At 38.4% G+C, this 18,799-nt stretch overlaps 1 protein-coding gene across 11 annotated transcripts in view; it reads left to right on the forward strand.

Annotated features, from left to right (window-relative positions):
* The first annotated feature begins 5,882 nt into the window (after positions 1–5,882).
* The window catches only part of TBC1D5 (TBC1 domain family member 5), a 312,792-nt gene continuing 299,875 nt past the window's right edge, over positions 5,883–18,799 (forward strand). For 10 of the 11 annotated variants that reach the window (XM_077787221.1, XM_021538132.3, XM_021538130.3 and 7 more), the window contains exon 1: positions 5,883–6,011. The gene's annotated coding sequence lies outside the window, so the exon portion shown is untranslated. The remainder of the gene's footprint in view (positions 6,012–18,799) is intronic. The other variant, XM_077787225.1, reaches the window with a different exon arrangement.

Raw genomic sequence — 18,799 nt, forward strand, 5'->3', positions numbered from 1 at the left:
ATTGGCACAGGACATTAGTGTTTAAGAACAACAGCTTTAAGGTTGGGGGTTAATTTTAGAAAAAAAAGGGACTGCGGGGAAAAAAGCTAGCTGCAGAGAAAAAAAAATTACTGAAGCACTTGGTCAGCAGAACAAGAATAAAAAAGCTGACTGAGGTAAAGTTACTCAAACTTTCAATTTGCTACTCTTAGTTTTTGGAGATCAGGTAGGCACTCTACTGACTCTCACTCATCCTTCAGTGCAGCTTCCTTTCTCCCCCATCTTCTTGCTTTGCTTCTTTCTCCAATTCACTAGGTTCAGTCTCTTCCCTTTACCAGGAAGGAGCTAGAGAGGAGACCTGTCCCACTGCAGAAGAAGGTTGTCATCGGAGAGGGCCATGAAGCTTTGCAGGGAGTGGGGGCAGCAGGAGATGCCTACCAGAACCACATGGTTCCTGTCACAGTCAAACTGCCTGGCAGTATTTTCAAATAAATGGGCAAAAGAGACAATTCTTAAAAAGTGCCCTTTGAGTGAGCATCACTGGTTACCAAGCACTGAGCACATATTACTGTAAGGGGTAAAGGTTCTTTTAATCATAGGCAATTTTTTTTATTTTATGAAACTGTGGCTGTGACAGCCTCATGCATGTGAATCTTACCAGGGCTGGAAAGCAGTCAGGTTGCAGGCACATTCATAGGGTAAAGTAAAATAGATTAGACACATAGCAAGTTTCAAGTTTTAAATATCAAAATTAAATTGTACAACTTGAATACAAAAAGACTAACCTTTTTCAACAATATTTTTATTTAAAGAATTGTCACTTTCAGCAGAGGAACAGATTTTGCTTAAATTAAAAAAAAAAGAAAAAAAACAAACAAAATTTTTCCCAAACTTATCATTTCTAAGTAAAGATAGAACCATCTGCCCACTTACACCAGCTGGGTGTCTGGCCATGAATGTCTGATATTTCATGCCAAATTGAGTAGTTATCAATGGTTTATTATTTATCTATTTATTTGCCTACTTATTAAAAAAAAAAAAATCTCCACACTCAGTTAATTTGCATAGCTGCAATTCTGTGTTTCCCCCCCTCATTTAATTTTTAATGCACCTGAAGAATATGGCTGCTATGCTGACCCCAGTTTGAAGTCTAATGAAATCTCACCACTTCCAGCAGAAGTCTAAACAAATGCTACCCTGGAAATCAGACTGTAGTTTTCAATAGAACACAAATGTTCATTTATCAAAATAATAATATCAACTGCTATTTGACTGCTTTATTTTTATATCATATATAAGTGGCTAATCAGAAGTAATAACTTATTATTAAATACAAATATTTTTTTATTTACATAAATAAGGCTTGTCTTCTTTTGCCAGCTTTGGGTTCCCTGCTAGCCATCACAGACTGTATTGGCAGCCACAGTACCTTCACTGGTCTTGCCAATTTAAGTGGAAATAAATCTGATCTTTATTTTTAAATTGCAATTTAATATTGCTGAAATACACAAGACTGATTTGAAAATTTGGTTTTTATTCTGATTTTTTTTTTCTCAGATTAGCCTTTCCTACACAGCTTGGAGTTTCATGGCTTAGCTCCTTTGCCATGTTTACAGACTGATATTTGATCACATTGATGCTGTTCCTCAGCACACTGGTGGTACAGAGTCAATGGAATTGTAAAATTTGAAGATTTCATCCCTTGCCAATGTAGAATTTTTATTTATATAGATTGGGGTCTACTTTAATTTTGACTCATTTGGGGACTTTTTTCAATACTCCAAGGGTTTGCCTAAACAGGGACACTCAGGAAAGTTAATCCAAAGTAATTAAAACAGTGAATTTAAAGTGGATTAGTTAAACCACATTAAACCCCAGTGTGGACTGGGGTTTAATGTGGTTTAACTAATCCACTTTAAATTCATACCTTTAGTTAATTTGGATTAATTTTCCTGAGTGTCTCTGTTTAGACAAGCCCTAAAGCCCCAATCCTGTAAACAATTTATGCACACAAGTATTTGTATGTGATGCACTTAATTAGCCTCGATTCAGGAAAGCACTTAAGCTCTGCTGAAATCAATGGAACTTAAGTGTCAATGGATGGTTTTGCCTGAATAGGGTCCAAAGGCACCACATACAAAAATGTTGCCCTGGTCACTCATATTCACAGGAATCGTGGCTTATTTTCGGATGTTCCTAGAAAGAACTTTTTCTGGTATCGAATTTCTTTTCTTTTTGCCCTTCTCCATTAAATCTGTGTGTAGCCTTGCTCTGCTCTATCCAGTTTCTCCACCTCTCAGTGTGCTGGCCCAACAGCTACATGGTACACCACATTATGCTGATATGATTCTGTGCTGGTGCACTGTGTGTTAAAAAATCAGGTTGATTTTTTCACATTTCAGAGGAAGTCTCACACATGACAAATTTTAATTGAGCTGGTCTGGAGTAAATGATTCCTTTTATTCTTTCCAACAGGAGTTTATCAGTCTTTTTTGCCCTTGCTCACTCAATTTTCCTTGATTCCTTTAAATTTTTTCAGAACACATTAAGTCATGCCTCTTTGTCCAACTTACATGATGCATTTCATCATGTTTGACATAACTGTCAGTATGTCAAGTTATGCATTTTACTAAGAAAGCAGGAGATGTTTGGTTCTCCACTGGAAGAAGACACAATATGTTGTAGTAGTTATTTGGGACGTGTAATTATTAATAGGAGAATGATAATGAATCACTTGACATACATGTTCACAAAGAGCTTAAATAAGCTCCACTACAGCCAAAGATTTCAAAATTGCTTAAGACCCATTTAAGTTATGGAGTAAATGTCTATGGTCAAATCTTATAATAATTCAGAGGAATAACGAAGTTACTTTTTCACACAAGAAGGCTCAGGTGGAGAATGAAAAAGACAGAACAAAACTTGTAGTTAATTATTCTCCTTATGATTGGTAAATATTTTAAAATAATGTACAAAAGCAGAACTTGAGAGTTATTAAGTGAATAGTTACAATGGAAACTGCATGCTGACAATGATGTCAAGCAGATCCTACTGGAAGAAAATACACCAAGTCTAAAATGAATATAACTTTATTCTTATTGGCTGTGTATAGAATACATGTCACTGTAGGGTCTAGAAAAGACAGAAGTACTCCACAAGTATTTCCCAGTTTCTCTATGGGAATTCAGTGGATAGAGGAGTGCAGTTTTATTTGATTCATGGGAGAATATCCAGTCATAAAACCTTGAGATTTTCTTAAGATTCCCGAGTTTCAAAATTTCTTGGATTACAGATCAAAAATGAAATCCAAACAAGATGCTATAACAATTTGAAATACAACTAACATGTGCATATAAACTAAGTAGATTGAACTTAACCCTCCTTAATCTTGAAAATACAGAAATTAGTAATATTTGGAATTTATTTTCCTCTTTATTGGTGCATAAGAAAGGGATTAACTTCTTTACAATGTTTTAATTTAGGGGTGGAACTTCCATTCTTGCTTAAAATGGCACTCTAAATGTTATGATTAGCCTAACAATTGATTGCCAATGAAACAAGAATAACTACTTTTGGCAGATTCTGCTGTTGTTTTTCCTGATGGCTTTTGTCCCAGCTTTTATTGTCCATGGGATAATTTTCATACTGAGAATACTGAGAGGGCCCAAATTTTTTAAGACATCCCTTAAGTGCACACACAGCTAGATATCCTATGCTCATATAATTATTCCAGCAGTTATTTAGACAACTCGCAATTACCTGACTTGAGGACTCAGTGGGAATATGTGCCAAAGGCAGGTGCACACTTCCCTTTTTTAAACAGCAGCACGAATTTGCAGGCTTATAAAGAAAAGGTCTCGATACTTTCAATACTAATTTTACCTAACGAGCCCTGTCTATACACCCATATCTTCAGCACATAATGTGCTATATAATTCTTCACATTGATATTTCATCTCCCAAACACATGCTACTTTTGCACATGTTCTTAACTAAAATGCACAGTATTGCAAAACAGAAAATAGGAACTTCAGTGTATTTATAGTGGACAGGTCACTGTGATATATACAAGCTGACTGTAGATGGCTGTATTATTTCTAAACCAAATGCTATGCCCTGTGTTGAACAAAATCATTTTTTCATCACTGAGCTGTTCAAGTTATTCAAAACATGGTATTATTAGAAAAAAATTACATGCCCTTGACTGCTTGGCTTTTTTAATATCAAGATCTGCTCTAACATAAAATAAATGTAAGGAGAGACAAACAGAAAATTTTTATTGCAAACAGAAAATGAAGGGATGTGTTTGAAATTAATGAACATATGGACACGCAAGGAAATTCTCATGTCTTCATTTGTTTTTTGTCCTGAGCTTTTTAGTTTTAAATCTACCAACAATTTAACTTTAAATGGCTCTTTCTACTTTAAACAATCTGATGTAGCAAAAAATGTAAATGTATGGCTGTAAAACACTATCATCAGCAGGCCGGAACCTACTTTGGTATCTCTTTTCTTAATCAAACATCTGGGAATCAAAAACATCTGTAGACTGACATGGAGTTAAGATTTCCTCTCTAAGTGTCTTTGGCAAAACCACATAGATAGGCTGATTATCTCACCCTGAAATCACCCAAAAAGCAAAAAAAGTTCCTTTCTGTGAATCAAGGGAATTATAAGAAATATATTCAGAGATTAGATACCATATATTCATCATGCAATTGTTATTAAACTTAAAAAGTTTTATTCCTGTTTCATTTCTAGGTGTATCTCAGATTGTCTTTCTTCCTATGTTACCTTGAAGTATGTTCTAATAGTCAAACATGCCAGTTTTAGGCTTATTTTTCCAAGACTCATGTTCAAATAATACTTCTGCTTCAGCTACATCTATAATGTAGCATGTCTCTAGTTTCCCCTTCTGTCTTGTACTGGTGTCTCCAAAGAAAAGCTTGGATACATAGTGCATCGTCATACATAAAGAGAAACTGCAAAACGGTCACAAGGAGCAACCTAAGTTACAAGGTGCTTCACGACACCTTCAAACGCTTGCATAAATGCACGTCTTGCAGGCTGTTCTTGCAAGGAAAATAAACTCTTCAATACTTGGGGCTCCTCTGTTCGCGTCCCTTCATGATCGTTAATGAAGGGCTGGTGCCAAGCAAGCGGCACGTTTACCGGATTTTCCAAGCCTTAAGTACGAGATGTTTCTGACTGATCCCATCGCGTGCCAGCGATCCAAGCGCGCTTGGGAAGGGGCGCGCGTGTCGCGGGGAGCTGCTGCTGCTGCGGGGCCGTGCTGGGTGACCCCGCTGCTGGGGCCGGCACCCGCCTGCGGCCGCCCGAGCCCCAGCCCAGCACCTCACTCCTTCCCGAGCGCTCTGACCCCGGCCAGGCGCTCCCGAGGAGCGATGATACGGACCCACTCTCAACCACCTTCATTTTAAACCCCTTCCCCCCACCCCTCAGCACGCATGACTGCTAAGTGCACTCTACGCACGCCTTATGTAAATACAAACGGATCGGGCTTCCTCAAGAGGCCGAAAGGCCCCGAAGAGACGCAAACCCTCCCGATTCCGAGCAACCCCGCCGCCCTTCTGCTGCTGCCCAGCGCGGTGGCGGGAAGCGGGCACCGGCCAAGCCCCGAGGGCAGCCCCACGCTCGCCCTTCCCCTTCCAGCAGCTCCCCGCAGCCCGGCGGGCAGCGGGAGCCCGGGGCAGGAACCGGGGCAGGAACCGGGAGCAGGCGCCGGGCGGCCGCGGGCTCGGGCGCCTGCGCGGCGGGAGCGGGGCGGCGCCACCGCGCGTCCCCGCGGGCGGGCAGGAGCCCTTCCCCTTCCCTTCCCTTCCCCGGGTCTCCCCCACCGCCTCCCCCTGCCCCGCGTCCCTCGCAGGGCGTCGGGCCGGCACTGGGGTCTGTGCGCCGCGCCGAGCCGCAGGGAGGGAGGGCGGGAGGGGAGGAAGGAGGGAGGCGGGGAGGGAGAGAGAGAGAGAGGCTGAGCCAGATCTTCATGCCACTGCAGGCAGCAGCAGCAGCAGGTAAAACCAGCCCCAGAGCATCTGCTCCCCTTCACCCGCTTGCCCCCCTCCCCGCCGGCCGCCCCGCAGCCGCAGTGCGCCGCCCCGAGCCCCGGGCCCCGCCGAGCCCCTTCCGCGGCCGTCAGAGGCGGCGGCGGGGCCGGGGGCGCGCCGAGGCCTGCGCGCCCCGCGCCGCCGCCGCTCCGCGGCCTCGCCCGCCCTCCTCCCGCGGGGTCCCGCCGGGAGCGGCCGCCCGGGGCGCGCCGAGGGCAGGCGATCCCCGGCAGGGAGCTGTGCCGCCACAGCCCCGCTGCCGGAGGTGAGAGCAGGGAGGGAGGAGGCAGGTCTGTCACAAGGTTTCCCCCTCTGGGTTGGTTTGTTGGCTTTTTTTTTTAATTGTTGTTGCTGATTCCGATGGCTGAAGAGGGAAGTTGAAGGTCTTCATGGTTATTTTTTTTCCCCTCCAGGCCTTCAAAAAAGACTTTTTAGAAGCAGCTTGCGTTCCCTTCAGTTTCCTGCCCCAGAGCCTACCTCCCTGTTCTCACCTACCTGACTCAGTCTGTGCTAGCTGTCCATTGCCATCAGTGGTAGATGTTTAACCATCACACGTGTTTTTCTTTGGGATACTGCAGTTCAAGTGGTGTAGAAGTTTGCATTTCTGTGTGCTGCAATTAACACATTTTAGCTGTTTGAGAGTTATATACAGTGAGATTGCTGTACTGTACCCATCAGTATTTCACTTAGCTACATGCCCTGTGGTATTACACATCCTGGAGGCTTTATGGTTTGCTTTTAAAAAACAGTTGTTCCATCATGCTGGCATAGCATTGCTTTGATGGTATACTCATGAAAGAGGTATACATGTAAAGAATCATGTACAAAATGTACTGGGATGGCACTTGGGAGAAAAGAATACACTTCCAGCTCTGCGACTCAGTTCCACAGTATCCATTTCCCATTTGACTCTCAGTAATCCTGGTTACCTTCCCTTACAAAGCTCTGAAACTTGGTTAAAAAGCACCACATAAGTCTCTTTACAGACTAAAGAAACGTCATTGAAGTTGTATGTCAGTTTTGTTACTTGTCACATATTAGTTCAGCTATTTACTGGTAATACTTTGTGGAAACTAAAGATTCCAAAATACATTCATATTATATGTGGACTGATTGTTGCTGAAAATATTTTTAAGAATTTGAGGTTCATTAAATACTCAGTTAAATTAGTCCTGGATTCCATCTCTCTCTCTAAATCATCATCCACTGTTACAGCTGCAACTCAGAAGTTGAAATACCATAAAATATAAAACCGGACAATAAGAAATTTATATTGTTTGTGGGTGATAATGGGTTATATTTTTGAAACCAGTCCTTTTTTTTCTTTTTGTTAGTGTAGTAACTGTAATTGTGAGTTAACACAATTGTGATTACCAGTTGTCAGACTTTTATTTATTTATTTTTTTTTACTGACACATGTGGCCCACATTTGACCTAAATGCTGTAGCTGCAAGGATCATATGGATGTATATAAATAGTAGTTATTGCTGAAGCTGTTAAAATTAATACTGTGTTGAAATCAAAGTTCAGACTGCCAGGTAAACAAACAAAGCCTATTCCAAATAAACTGGTGAATGTCAAAACTTTTTTTGTATATTTTCTTACTTGAAATTGACAACTTTGCCATTGAGCCAACAACTGGAGCTGTATGGGCTGTGAACTTACATGGTGAATTTCAATGCATAGCAAAGTATGAGAACATAAGCAATTGCTGGATGTGTAAGTGCATCCTAGAAAGATGGGGCATATTTTCCCCCCTTAATTTTATGATGGCTTCATAATTTAGATACTACAGATATGGTAAATTCTTTGGAAAGCTGAACATTTGAAAAGATACTAATGGCATCCTTTTGTCAGTAAGATGAAAACAGGAGGCTATTTTCCAGCTTTTTGGATGGAAAGGTGACTAAGTAAGGCTTCTACTGGTAGCTTTGGTCCATGATTAATTAAACTGATGAGATTCTTGCATGTTTTACTTCATTTTGCCTTCTTGTAAATCTGAAAAAAGCCAGAAACTTGATGTTTACAAACAGTTTTTATTTTTAAGATGCAATATTAGCAAAGCTTACTTGCCACACAAAATTAGTTCAGAGGTTTTTTGAAAGTACTTTGCTGCCTGTGGGAAGGGCAGTTACCTTTGAGAAATGTAAGTGAAAACATTCCTTTCACATTTTTCCTTCTTTACATAACCATGTAGGCTTTACTTGAACATTGTGTTTTTCTCTTCTGTTTCCACTTGAATCTTTTAGACTTTGTTACCTTGTACTGATGTGCAGGAAGAGTGTGATTCGGTGGAAATGTGTTATACATTCTCTGCCTCCCTATGATTTATGCAAATGTAGAGATCATCTTTGCTGTCTCCAGGTTGTTGCTATTACAACTTCATTGTAATTGGGGAAGGGCTGTGCAAAGAACTGGTTTACACTTTACCCTGAAAGAAATTCAGTTGATGAAATCTTAAAAAGTTTACTTCATGCTTCATCCTTAGGAGTTTTATCTTAAACTGTTAGGTATGCTGCTGTAATTGACAACAGCTGTTGCTGAGAATTGTGGAGGATAGACAGTTTCTAAGATAATCAGTTCCTAGTCCGTTGGAGGCTTTGTTGATTAGCACATGTAAGAGCATTTTGGATCAGGAGCCAGTGATGTCTGCTGAGTGCAAATGTGCTATGTTATCTAAACTGTTTGACTTACGCTCTACACTGCTCTGAAGCAAATAAGCAGTAGGTTTTGTGTGCTTTTTCTTCTGGCCAAGGAAAGGGCCCAAAACAGTTAAGTCTGTAGTCTATAAAAACATCGTTGGGTGATCTGTGCTTTTGGAGGAGGAGGAGGTGGAGGAGGACTGTTAAACATGATAGAAGGAGTTGCTTGACTGTGTTTGGTTGTTACATTGGTGAGGCTTGAACTCTGTTTTTGACCTCCAAAAGGCATAGCTGGTACCATTTCCAGCTTTTGGGAAAGTTGTTACTGTGGTCTTTGTTTTATTTAAGTACGTTTTTATCACTTAACCAAATGACATTATTTTTCTGATGTTGCAACTTCTGTGATCAACTACTTTCACCAAAAGGACTTGAAAATAATGTAGTTTGAGGTCCCCCATAATAATCTAGTAATTCCTGCTTTTTTAAATGACATTGAATAGAAAAAAGCGTGGTATCTCTGAATCTTACCTGAATCCGTGTTTGACAGTACTTGAGGAGAAACAGTTGACTATATTTGTAACTGTGACAGCAAGAGCCGAGCTGGAGTAGTTAGTCAAACTACATCTGAACCTTGGAGATGAACATTAAACGTTTAGTATTTATCTTGCATAAAAGTTGATGAGTTACCAAACAGAATAGAAATGAGTATTCTGCCTCTGTTAATGGTTAGATGTAGAGTTCTCAAAAGCACTGACTTGTAACATGACCTGAAGTCTCTTTGGAATTAGTTCGAGAATATTGGGAAGAATTAGGTGTTACTGATACTGAATTGAATGAAACAGAAATGAGACAGTACCATGGTGTTCTATTTAAAAACCCCCAACATTATCCTTCTGTACTATTTAATTTGGAGGGCTTTTTGTTCTGTTAATGGGCTGGCAAATAGTTATTTTAGGTTTATTAAAGGCCATTACTACCATGCTCCTAATTAATCTAGTTGTGTATGTGAAAAGTTCATGTTCTTTCTTAAGTTGACTTGCATCAACTACTGCATCTATCTTAACACATGAGCATTTCACCTTAAATGTATTACAGCGTCAGTTTGTGTCTCAATGGGTTTGATTTCTGAACTTCTGGTGGGCTAAGCTTTTTTTTTATTTTTTTTAAAGTGTATCTAGATACTGAGAATCTACCAATCTACCATTTACTTTTCTGGATGACTTGTTTCAGTGATTCATCTTTGCCACTATTTAAAAATAAGGCATGCAATTATTGTTTGAATACATTTGAATGCATCTGTCTTTCCTTAGTTCTTGTTATCTCATCTGAATTCTCTATCATATCAGACTGCCTTAAACTTGATTCGTCCCTTTGACACTGTGTTTTCACTCCTTGGCATTGTGGCAGTCCCTAGCATTTAAAGACACATGCAGATTTTAAAATATGTAGTTTTAAAAGAGCATCAACAGATCAAAGATTTGCTGGGCTGACTACTCTAGGACTCTGAGACTCCAGGACTTTGAGATAAGTTTAACAAGTGTGCTGATTTAAAATGTTTTTCTCACAATGTTTTTTAACATCTGATCTGAAACATCTGCTTAACAAATGAGTTGGAAGGAAAATCAATATAATATGATACAATTATACCATTTTGAATCTTTCCAACTATAGAATGAAAGTATTTTTTGACTATTTTTGATCTGTCCTAACAAGTTTTAACACTTGTGCCACCTCTGTCTAGTTATGGGCCCCTGTTACTGTTGAGGTGCCATGGGTGGATGTTTTGTGTCTCTCACTTTTTACACTCTGCAACAGTAGTTTATACTGATGGTGATCCAGCGTCCCCTGTTCTAAATTGTTGATCCTGCTTGTTTTTTTAATTTGCTTTGTTTTTGTTTTTTTTTTTAAATTTACTTGTTGAGGTTTTGAGAAATTAGGCTGAGCTGTAGCCAAAACTGTATAAGATTCATCCTTTTGCTAGCTGTAGAATTGCCTGACCAAAGATAAAAGCCATTAGGGATATTTCTGTTTTCATGCTTTTCTAAGATTTTTCTTCCCAATTAATTTTGTTCATAACACTTCTTTTGCTTCTGAAAGTTTAAAAACTTCAGGAATATGAGCATTGTTGTGCGTTGCATGTTTATATAAAACTCAATAATCTCTATTTGGCTATATAATTTGATCATGATCAGTAATTCTTAGGCTATGTCCAGTGTCTACTCTAGTGACTTACTCATTGTAGCTCTTGTAACGGAATATATGATAATTCCTTTGGTTATGGTGAGTGCTCTTGGAAAACTGTTGCTAATAGTTCTTAAAAACAGATGTTTTTATTGTTGACAGCTTAAGATCCTGAGATACTAGGTTTCAGTATTAAAGACTACAGTTTGACCTTTTTCTTTCAGCACATTAAAAATAGGGCTTACAAAAAAAAATTCTTGCTGTTCTCTAGTTTGAGCTGATGGTCTGTAACAGTCCTCTATTATCACCATCTTCTGAGTGAATTGGTGTATTTAACCCTTAGGCCTACATACAGTCAGGATCCTTTGGTTCTGAATTATCAGGTAATGAATATCTGAATGATGTTTCTTGAAACCTGTATTGTGCCTGCTTCATAAATTATATTATTTTCATGTAGTCTCTGAGCTTTATACAAGTGGGCGTTTGGCCTTTTCTTTATTGTGTTGGGAAGAAGTATAATTGTGTGCTGCACATGAAGAATAGACTTGAATTTAGGAAAGGGATGAAAATTTTTCAAAGTTTTAAAGAATATTTCTAGAACTATAGAAGTAAACTTTTGGCATTTAGACTTCACTGTAATGTTAGTGTAAGAATTCTATGTACTGCCAGATGAATTTTCATCCAGGCCATTTTCTTGTGACTTAGTGGCCAACAGCAGATGTTTTAAATGAAGTTACTTCATTTAAAAGTTACTGAAGTTACTTTCCAGTTGTGGATTAACTGCCATACCATGGAGCTCCTCAAATTCCTGTCAGTTTATAAGGGTTTACAATGTTGACCCCAAATTTTGCTAGACATAATAATTTTCTTGTTGGTAGTTAATTTTATATAGGTGGATGTTTTCATTATCCATGGTAATATGTAGCTGTTTGACAATGCTGTGTTTATAATCTACCTTCCCAGTGCCATGCTCAGTACTCTTTCCTACATTCTTAGAGTAGCTTAATGCTCAGTCATTACTTGAGCAACACTGATAATCATTTCTTATCTGCTATGCTTTAGATGTGTCAACAAGCAGTTTGATTTGCCAGCATGCTGGCCATTTAGTTATATTTTTTAGCTTCATTTATTTCACATAGTGTTGATGAAGATGGTTGTATTCTGGATGCTGATATTTCCCGTTAACAGTGGTGGATGTGACCAGTGGCTCCTGCATCCAGTATTATGTGCATAAGTGCACTCTTTCCTCAACCCTCTTTTTTTCCTACCTGTCATTGCTCAGAGTAATGAAACATTTATATCTGGTGAAAGATCTGCCTATATTTTACTGATTGAAGTCTTGCAAGCTGCAGTGTAGTTATATTTTCAGATCTTCTCCAACAGATTCTCTTTCAAAATAAATATTCTCTTTAAAAATTATTAGTTTGTTTATAATTTCTGCTTTGAAAGTTTTTGTAAGTGTTCCCACTGACCTTTCCCATGTAAGTTGGACCTCTTTTAAAACTACAGACTTTCTTTCCAGCCTTAGGTAGTTTGTTTCATGTTTATTTCATTATCATGCTTATATCAGCATGCTTGCTTGCAGTATAAAACTGAATAAGAAGATCCAGTGTCAAGTTGATACTTTGATTTCTTGTACCTTGTTATTAACTAAACTTTGGATTATTCATTATTAATGTTTAGTAGTTTCATAGAGCCTTTAATCTATAAATGAAAATAGCATTAGTATATTTCTGTGAGAGTAAAGTGACTTAGTCAAGGCCAAACAAAACAACTCAAAGGAAAAGATTCAGTAAACCCAGATTTTATATTATCTCATCCCTGCTAATACAGGAGTGCATTGTAAATTATTGAATAAATCTGAAATTTTAAGTGCACTGGTTAAACGGGAGAAATGAAAAATAATTTAAACATGTTAAATAATAAGCAATGTAAAAAAAGTTTGATACGTAGAGTGAAAGACTAGTCATAATAGAGAACCTGCTATATCTAGCTATAGATATCTATATATCTACCTGCTATATAGATACCTATTTAGCTACCTGCTGTATCTGAGCAAGATATAACTCTGGCCTCAGCAAGTTCAGAGGAGAACCACAAAGATGACGTAGAGAGCTGGAGCACCTCTCTTGTGAAGACAGGCTCAGAGAGTTGGGTCTGTTCTGCCTGGGCAGGAGAACACACCAGGGAGGCCTTAGAACAGCTTTTCAGAACCCAAAGGGGACCTTCAAGAAAGTTGGAGAGGGATTTTTTTACAAGGGCATGCATTGAATGGGACAAGGGGTGATGACTTCAGACTGTAGTAGGGTAGCGTTAGATCAGGTGTTAGGAAGAAATTTTCCACTATGAGGGTGGTGAGGCACTAGAGCAGGTTGCCAGGAGAACTTGTGGATGTTCCCTTAATGGACGTGTTCCACATCAGGTTGAGCAAGGCCCTGAGCAGACTGGTTTGGGGAAAAGTGTCCATGCTCCAGGCTGGAGGGATTGAACTAGATGATCTTTAAGATCCTTTCTGACCCAAACCAGTTCTGGGTTTCTGTGATACAAGGAGAATAGATCTAATGCTTATGGGACAAATGGAAGTAAACATTTAGTATACATCTCTTAATGTATATCTGATAGGATATTTGATGATTGTGCTGGGAATGATAATGGCATTATTAATTTATTTAGTGAGATGAGTGGCTCTCTGCTGATACTTGTGTTCGATTTGTATGTCTTGCTTCTTATAAAACTTACTTATGCTTTCAGAACAGTGACTTGGGCACCTGCTGAATTTACAGCCTGGTAGTTTTGTCGGCACCACATACTTAAAAAATATGTGGGTGCCTTGTTTGTTTTTCAGTTATTCATGACATAGTAGCATAGTGTTTCTCCTCCTTTGGGCCTGACTTACTTTGAATTCACATCATTTACACTTAGGCCTATGATGCTAATAAATATACATTTGAATTTTAAGGAGAAGTTTCAAATATGTAACTAGGCAATTATACCTATCTATATAGTTTGGTTTTTTCAGTCTAAACCTGGTGCTGCTTGTGACAATACCTTTTAAAGTTCATTATACCCCATAACCTTTATGTACAATGTGTTGAGCAGTCTAGGCTATTGGGACAAAATTTTGAACTCCTTTGAGCTGTAGATTTTCACTATAGAGTCACATCTCTATGTAAAACTTAGCCTGGTTGTTTCTGCCAGTTTTTGTGCTTCATGAAAATATATAGCAGATAATTTTGAAGGTATTACTTTATTTTTAAGCATGCAAAAATCTGGATACCTGTAAGTTTAATTTTTGTGGCTGGTTGAAAGAACAGTGAGCGAGTGCAAGCAGAAGAAAGGGCAATAAGCAGGAAGTTGCTGACTTCATGTAGTAGGAGGAAATTCATGTTCCAGTCAGTGGAAAGGTTTCTTCCAAATATGAATGGCATATGTGCATTGTGCATAAAAAAATTTAAAGCATTCAGTCAGAATATGGTGCCTTGAGAAATAAACCCAGAGGAATAAAAAAACTGTCATTTTAGATTGTTGAAGTGTCTGCATTACAGTTAAGACTTGTTGAATTTTTTTTTCAAGTGTACTTTTCAAAGGTAGCAGCGAATGAGAATTAATCTTTTGTTTGTGAATTTACTTCACAATTTTCTGGAGAAACACATCATCATGAAATGCCCTTTGAAATTTTATGTTCATACTTGGTGTATTACTTTAAGTTTGTTTCAAGGCAGTTTTCTTTTTGGACTAAAAATTCATTCCTATATAGATTTGTTAAAAAAAAACTGTAAAGGCAGTATAAATACTGTGTGCTTGGTCTCTTTTTTATAAGATTACCTTCTGAAGTCAGGATCAGTTTTGCCTAGTAGAATTTTTGGATTTGTGCTTTAGTCCCAACTCTTACGCTTTTGTTTCCCACCTTTGACCACTAAAGTTGATGGCTAATTTGACACACCTTCAAGATATAGCATCAAATTTCAGTCTGCAGAGATGGAAAAGCTGGCCAGTCTTTTGTCTCTTACAACTTTTATCTTGAGCCTTAAGTACATTCTTTGGGGGGAAGTGTGAGGAATTAAGTACCTGAGAAGAAACAAAGCACGTATTAGACAGATACAAGTTAATGTTAATTCTTAATAGCTATAGATTATGATAATGATGTCAGACATCTATTTGATGCAGTCATGCTGTCTTTTCCCACAAATTCCAAATCAGTTTGTCACAAGGTTCAGTCCTTATAAAACTGAGTGGGGAGGAGGCAAGGACAGCAGCTACTGTCAACTGTCACTGAACATGCAGCTCCACTTTGACATTTTGCATAGCTGTGATGGATTGAGGTACAGATACAGAATGTCCAAGTGGCACTGTCACCTGTTGCAAATCCTGCTAAGATGCTATCTTAGTTTATTGCACTCCTGTGCACTCCGAAGCCTCAGTGAATGGAAGAAGTCCTAACTTGTTTTTTGTTATGTTAAACACTTTTGTGTTTAACATAAGCCTCAGTGATTGGAGAAAGTCCTAACTTGTTTTTCATTATGTTAAAGACTTTTGTTCTGGTCTTTAGCAATTTTTTGATAAACTGTCAAAATTCTTGTATATTAGATGAAAAGTATGTAGTTCTCCCTATAAGTCAATATTCAAGTGTTCAAAACTGACATATGCTAGGAGTGTTAGAACTGTTGCTGTTTCACTGCTGTTGGGGGAGACTGGATTTTTACATTAATTTACAGTAATAGTGTATGATCAGTCATGGTTATAATTTCCACTGTGAGTAATTTTGTCTGAGAAGAAGGCAAATATGGGCTGAATGAATGTAATTTTACTATTTGTAACATCTTACCAAGATTGGGATAAAAGTGTATTCTTAGACTCATGCTATAGTTCTTGTATGTTGACTGGAGTGCTTAGTCTTGTAGAGCTGCTGTTAATTATCATTTAGTCCCTCAGTATGTTAGATACCTTCTAATACAGATAATCAGTCTTTTCCCAGTGTTTTGAATTAGCTTTCAGTGATACTTGGGGTAATCTTGTATTTTCTGTTACACTCAAAATCTTCAGACTCATCCTGTTCTCCTCCAGAAGTAATGGATCAGCCTAGGTCAGACAGAATGAGCTGAAAAAGAACAATGTGTGGCTAGAAAGTGGATGACAAGGACTTAGATCTGTGGGTTTAAGAGGGAAACCTTCAATATAGAGCTTAATAACAATTTTTTTCTTTTTTCCTTTTTTTTTTTTTTTTTTTTTAAGCAAAGAACATTTATTGTAGATCCCTCTTTCCTTTTGCAGTTCTACTTTGCCCTAATGCTTGCAGCCATGGACTTTTATAAGCATGAAAGAAGCTAGCGTTCTTTTAAGATTCCACCTTCTGGAAACATGGAATAAAATCAAATCCAGCAACACAGAAAGTGTGTCAAACTGGCCATTTCTCTTTTTTGTTTTGTTGTTTTACAGATATGTGTCAACATTTTGTTTGCCTGATTTTCGTGCATCTCAAGCCCATGCTTCTGTGTTTTCAAGCCATGAGGAGATGCAGCTGCAGCAGAAATAATTGTAGGGTGGTGTTGTGGTTTAACCACAGTCAACAGCTCAGCACCACATAACTGCTCACTAGAAAAGAAATGTGGGCAAGGAAGAACAAATACACTACAAGTAAAGATACAGCATTAGGTATTGAAATAGACTGTATTGGCCCACTGTATTTGTAGTAGTAGTGGAAGACAGGCTTCTAAACGTCTTTTTTTAATTCATGTTGTCTTCCATTATTATATGGTGGTATGTAATGATAAAGATGCAAACAAGAAGAAGAATGTAAAATTGCTGATGAGAAGCTTGATCATTCAAGAGGACTGTCTTTACAGTCATTGAAAACTTTGGCAACCAGTGAGATGAGCATTTTAGAAACTGTACTGTATGGGTTGACTGAGAGGCAAGTTGAATCTCACGAGTAAGTGGGGTAAATGAAAATTTTTGATTCTCATTGACTTATATGTATAGGTCTTATACAAATCAATAAGAATAATGACAAAGTTTCAGATGAGATCTGAATATATTAGAAAATGAAGAGGAGCTGATGTAGATCTTGTTTTGAACCTGAGTAGTAAAAATGGTGACATAGATGTATTTGATAGTGAGAGGGAAAAGTGGTAAAGGATTTCTCATTTGTCTCAAACATTCAATTTACTTTAGAAAGAAATATATCTGTAGCAGTACATAACATTAAGCTGACACTGACACTCTTTCTGATGTGCTCAGTATGCCATCTACACTATTTAATCTAAAAAAAATCCAAACTACTCAAGTTGCCAGCAAGTCTCCAAATTGCTAATATGATATTTCAGCTAATGTTTCTTACTCGCCCAGACCAGACAACTCTCAAAATTACTATTCAAGTTAACTTCAGAGTAAGTGAAGGTTGGGTAGCAGTTTCATTTTTTCAATGTGAAAGAATTTATCTTTCAAAGTCCAGAGTTACATTTTGCAATTATTTCATCATTGCAGTGTATCCTGAACTGACAGCAATAAATTAACTGACATTTCACTTGAGACTAATTCCTACGTAGTTAAGAATTTTGCTTGGTGAAATGTTATGGCCATGCCAATTTTATTCTTGTTCATTTTGCTTTGTTTTGAAGGAGCTGAAACCAGTGTCAATTCCAGAATTTTGTTTTAGTAGCTAGTAATGAGTTTGTCATGATACATTGCTCTCTGTTTATAGCATTCACTGGATACTGTGATTTTCCATGTAGTCCCTCTTGATATACTAACCTCTTTTCCATAACTTGAGATATATTTCTGTAGTTTCACTAATTTAAGGGAATGTTTCAAAGTATTTTTACTTTCATGTGACATTTGCCTTTTTCTGACGCTGAGGCCTCAGAAACTGTCAATTCCTCTGAAAGTCCCTGCCACTGTTGTGATACAGTGACTTGAAGTCACAGGTAAAAGTTGACAGTGAAGTGAAAATGAAATGCAAGTAGACTTTCTAATTGCCTGTACAGGTAAACAAATGAAAAAAAAAATCTAAGTAGTATCTATCTTCTTGCATAAGTGGGAGATGGTTTCTCTTCCATGCTGGGCATTCGCTTTTATATCTTCCTTTCAGAGCTCTAGCTGTGCCATCCATCTTCTTCAGTGTTTCTGAAGTGGACTGTCTTAGAGCAAGAGCTCGAAGTTCAACACCCTGCTGTAACCTCTGTTGTCTATGACAGCTGGTCACAGATCATCTGACTGCCCCGAACCGTGCTAGGCATTACTGCATCCATGGTCATGTATAAATTACAACAGTCCTTGAAAGACTAGTTATTTTATTAATACTGTGATAAAAGCAACAAACTAAACAAAGAAACCTGCAAACTTCCTCTGTCCTAGGCTGATCTGGTCTCTTGAGGAGAATTGCTATATGAGCTCTCAAATTGAAAAGGTCTGACATGGAGTTTATCTGCCCCTTATTAGGAATGCAGCTGCATCTTGATGGTGGAATGGCTCCAGGTCTTGAGGGAGTGACAATGATAAAGTGAGATTGAAGCTGAATTTCTGTTTCCCTCTGCCCATTTGAAATGCCTTTCTGCAGAAATAGGACAAATTTTTGGTAACCATGAGAGCTCCTCAGTGCCTGCCCCATTGTGCATGTTGTGGTCCCACCAAATGACATTTGGCAGGAAATCTAAATGGAAATGTCCGTCAACAAGTATAAGCAAATAAACCCCAATACTGTACTAGGTTGGAATAGATACATCTGTATTTAGTCCCAGTTTGTTGACTATGCACAATGGAAATCTTAGACTCAACATGGCTTAAAACTGTCACCTCTACTTTGTTCAGTTGGAAGTCCTCTGATCATGTTCTGCCCAAAACTGAATTCTCTTTTTGCTTTGGTTTTTTTATTATATACCTGATTATCACACCTTTAATGTTCCGTAAGGCTGATATAAGGCCAATTGGTAATGT

The sequence above is a fragment of the Lonchura striata genome, chromosome 1 (assembly GCF_046129695.1).
Source record: "Lonchura striata isolate bLonStr1 chromosome 1, bLonStr1.mat, whole genome shotgun sequence".
Classification (NCBI taxonomy): Eukaryota; Metazoa; Chordata; class Aves; order Passeriformes; family Estrildidae; genus Lonchura; species Lonchura striata.